General features: G+C 29.0%; 1 long non-coding RNA gene across 1 annotated transcript in view; it reads left to right on the top strand.

The window, feature by feature from the left end:
• The window catches only part of LOC149132519 (uncharacterized), a 73,107-nt gene extending 69,863 nt beyond the window's left edge, over window positions 1–3,244 (top strand). Inside the window, exon 4 of the long non-coding RNA XR_016244462.1 lies at window positions 2,842–3,244. This is a non-coding gene — a long non-coding RNA (uncharacterized LOC149132519). The remainder of the gene's footprint in view (window positions 1–2,841) is intronic.
• Window positions 3,245–4,736: the final 1,492 nt, after the last annotated feature.

Raw genomic sequence — 4,736 nt, 5'->3', positions numbered from 1 at the left:
AACAACAACAACAACAACAACAACAACAACAACAACAACAACAACAACAACAACAACAACAACAACAACAACACCATCACCATCACCATCACCATCACCATCACCATCACCATCACCACCACCATCATCATCATCATCATCATCAACAACTTCCACATTGTTATCAACAACATCACTATCGACCCATTGGTAACAATTGGGTTGGAACTGGTGCTCGTCGACTAACAACAGCCCCCAAGCCCTGAACATATCGATATTCCAGATCAGATCAGTGTATCTCCAAACTGGTGGAATGCTGTGAGGAGGGAAATCAAAGAGACAAATTACCAATTTAAATAAACACTCGCGCGCGCAATCAAAATAAATTCAAAATTTTAAAACTTATCCAGCACCAGAACAAAAGAGAAGAATTTATAAGGGAGGTAAATTCCATTTTGTATTTTCGTTAATTAAAACAGAAGGGTTTTTTTTTTAAAAATCCCCCAAAAAACAATGATGCGCTTTGTTGATTCTTAACACGTTCCAAGAGATTTAAAGGTGAATAAGGTTTTTCTCTTTTCACGCTGAAGTCTGCCGGAACCTGCTTAGAATGGACATACCCGCCATTGTTTTGCTTCTGGTTGTTTCGTGGACTTATAATAATTTAGGGTCAGTGTGTAGAGTAAGGTATTACACTAATATTTGGAGAGATGGGGCGACGAGTTTGGGTGGAGAAATTTCACATATTTTTTTCTACTTCAGGACAACTCCCTTTAGCTTCAGTGCTTATAAGGTTTATTACAATACTCTTTTGTACTCTTTTTACTTTGTTTCAATCTTTTGACTGTGGCCATGCTGGAGCACCGCCTTTAGTTGAGCAAATCGACCACAAGACTTATTCTTTGTAAGCCTAGTACTGATTCTAAGTTACGGGGACGTAAACACACCAGCATCGGTTGTCAAGCGACGTTGTGGGGACAAACACAAACACACAAACATACACACACACATGCATATATGTCTACATATATACGACGGGCTTCTTTCAGTTTCTGTCTACCAAATCCACTCACAAGGCTTCGGACGGCCCGAGGCTATAGTAGAAGACACTTGCCCAAGGTGCCACGCAGTGGGACTGAACGCGGAACAGCACATGCCATTAAAGTGACACTGGGGTACAAATATACGAAGCCCAATATACCCATCATTACTACCCGTCATCAGGCACATGCATCGCAACCATATGTGCGGGATATGGTGATCTCATATCAAGATAAACAGCGCATAACATTGCAGGTGGGGGCCCAATTAGAATGTTCTTCTCGTCGAGTAGCCCATCCCTCTCAAAAGGTCCTTGAATGAGGGTTGTTTAAGGATATTGAACAAAACACCTATGTTTCCACACCCCAAAGAATCCTTCTCAACACATGGCTATGATGCTCCTCCCACTACTTCTGCTCGTGATCAGAGATGCACATATCGTCAGCCACCAAGGGACACGCTCAACTGGTTATGGTCAAACAGCTGGCAAGCAAATCTGTGGTATTGAGCAGAATATTTACAGTAGCCCATCATTTATACCAAGACAGAACATGTACAATAATCCTTTGTCATATCACGGTTCACCTATCACGAACTCAGCACATCACGGTTAATCTACCGCGCACTCGTAAATTTATATCACGGACTCTTCAGTCTTAAATTGCAGGGCCATGTGCCAAAATATGAAACCATTTACTACTTTTGAGAGTTAGTGTTTAGTAGATTGGTAGATTGATATGGAATGGGGAGGAGGAGGGGCGTGTGTGCGTGAGATAATAATAGTCATGTGTGACAGGATTTACGAATGATGAACGAAGGAAAGAAGGAAAGAAGGTAAGGAAGCCAACGGAAGATAGATGAGATGAGAAGAAAATTGCGTGGGGAGAAGAAGAAGAAGAAGAAGAAGAAGAAGGCGTTTAGAAGAAAAGGAGAATGAGGTGAAAGAAATTGAAAATGAATTAATAAAGTTACGAGTAAAAACAGGAAGAATTAAATGTAAAAAAGAATAAAAGAAAAGCTAAAAAATAAAATAAAATAAGGTTTGTATTACATAAAAAGACTAAAAATCACAGAATTGCGAGAACTTTGTTTTTTTTTGAAATGATGATGATGGCGACGACGAAGATGATGATGATGATGGTGGTGATGAAGATGAGAACGACGACGACGACGACTATGATGATGATGATGACGAGATTGATAATCACGATTATTCCTGCTGCTGCTGCAGACGATGATAATGATGATGATGACGGCGACGACGACGATAATGATAATGAGTGATGCGGAGGAGGAGGGAAGACGACCATGATCTTTGTTACTACTTGTGGCGATGGCGACAAAGACGATGATGATTATGATGATGATGATGATGGTGGTGGTGGTGGCGACGATGATGATTGTGACCATGCAGACGACGACCATATTCACTTATGTGTTTTATCCTTTTGTAAGAAATAAAAGGGAAACTTAATACAAAAGTAAAAGCAAAGACATTAATTCTGATGAAAATGATCGTTTATGTGTTTATTTTTTCCTTATTTTCATCTATTTCGTTTCCCCTCCTCTCACTTCTCCTCCTCCTTCCACACATTTTAGTTTTAAAGATTTTAATATGTTTCTGTAAAGAATAAAAAAAAACGAAAAGGCAATTTCACATTTCTGCTTTTTTTTTTAGTTTTTATTATCTTATTTATTTTTTTTATAGAAAACTATTTTACCAAAATTTTTATTTTCGTCCAGAATTTGGTGATGTGATGTCACGAATAGTAATGAGGTATTTCAATAACTCAAAAAGATAATTTTTTTTTTTTAATACAGAACCAAATATTAGAAAAGAAAAGAAAAGAAAGAAGAAAAAGAAAGTTAAAAACAAAAGAAAAAAAAACAAGAACAAAACACCCCAGGATCCTGCAATCCACCCCGCGTCTTGCTCCACTCCTACCTGGCACCGTTTATGTTAAAGGATATTTTATTTAATAAATTACTTTTAAGATTATGGCAAAGGAATATGAATGGCGCTGGTGTTGGCGTTGGCGGTGGTGGCGTTGGAATGGTACGGTACTGATGATGTGCTTTGGAATTGGCACGCAATGTTTAGAGAGCTAGGGGTGATTAATGATGGTGATGTACGGTATTATACATATACACGCACATATATACATACATATATGCATAGATATATATACATAACATACATTCATGCACACATACATGCATGCACACACATACATATGTCTATATATATCTACATATATATATATACACATACATATATATATACACATATACAAGTATATATATGTATGTATATATATGTATATATATATATATATGCATATATTAATATACACATATATATATATGCATATAAATATATGTATCTGTGAGTGTGTATATATATATATATATATATGTATGTATTTATATATGCATATATTAATATACATATATATATATATGTATATATATATATATATATATGCATATATTAATATACATATATATATATATATATGTATATATATATATATATGCATATATTAATATACATATATATATATATATATGTATATATATATATATATGCATATATTAATATACATATATATATATATATATATATATATATATATGTATATATATATATATATATATATATGCATATATTAATATACATATATATATATATATATATATATATATGTATATATATATATATATATATATGCATATATTAATATACATATATATATATATATATGTATATATATATATATATATATATATATATGCATATATTAATATACATATATATATATATATGTATATATATATATATATATATATATATGCATATATTAATATACATATATATATATATATGTATATATATATATATATATATGCATATATTAATATACACATATATATATGCATATAAATATATGTATCTGTGAGTGTGTATATATATATATATGTATGTATTTATATATGCATATATTAATATACATATATATATATATGTATATATATATATATATATATGCATATATTAATATACATATATATATATATGTATATATATATATATATATGCATATATTAATATACATATATATATATATATGTATATATATATATATATATATATATATATGCATATATTAATATACATATATATATATATATGTATATATATATATATATATATATATATATGCATATATTAATATACATATATATATATATATATGTATATATATATATATATATATATATATATATATATGCATATATTAATATACATATATATATATATATATGTATATATATATATATATATATATATATATATATATGCATATATTAATATACATATATATATATATGTATATATATATATATATATATATATATATATGCATATATTAATATACATATATATATATATGTATATATATATATATATATATATATATATGCATATATTAATATACATATATATATATATGTATATATATATATATATATATATATATATATGCATATATTAATATACATATATATATATATGTATATATATATATATATATATATATATATATATATATGCATATATTAATATACATATATATATATATGTATATATATATATATATATATATATATATATGCATATATTAATATACATATATATATATATATATATATAT

The sequence above is a fragment of the Octopus bimaculoides genome, chromosome 15 (genome assembly GCF_046866305.1).
Source record: "Octopus bimaculoides isolate indiv1 chromosome 15, ASM4686630v1, whole genome shotgun sequence".
NCBI lineage: Eukaryota > Metazoa > Mollusca > Cephalopoda > Octopoda > Octopodidae > Octopus > Octopus bimaculoides.
Note: the sequence above shows the minus strand (reverse complement) of the source record. Positions and strands in the feature narration are given on the sequence as shown.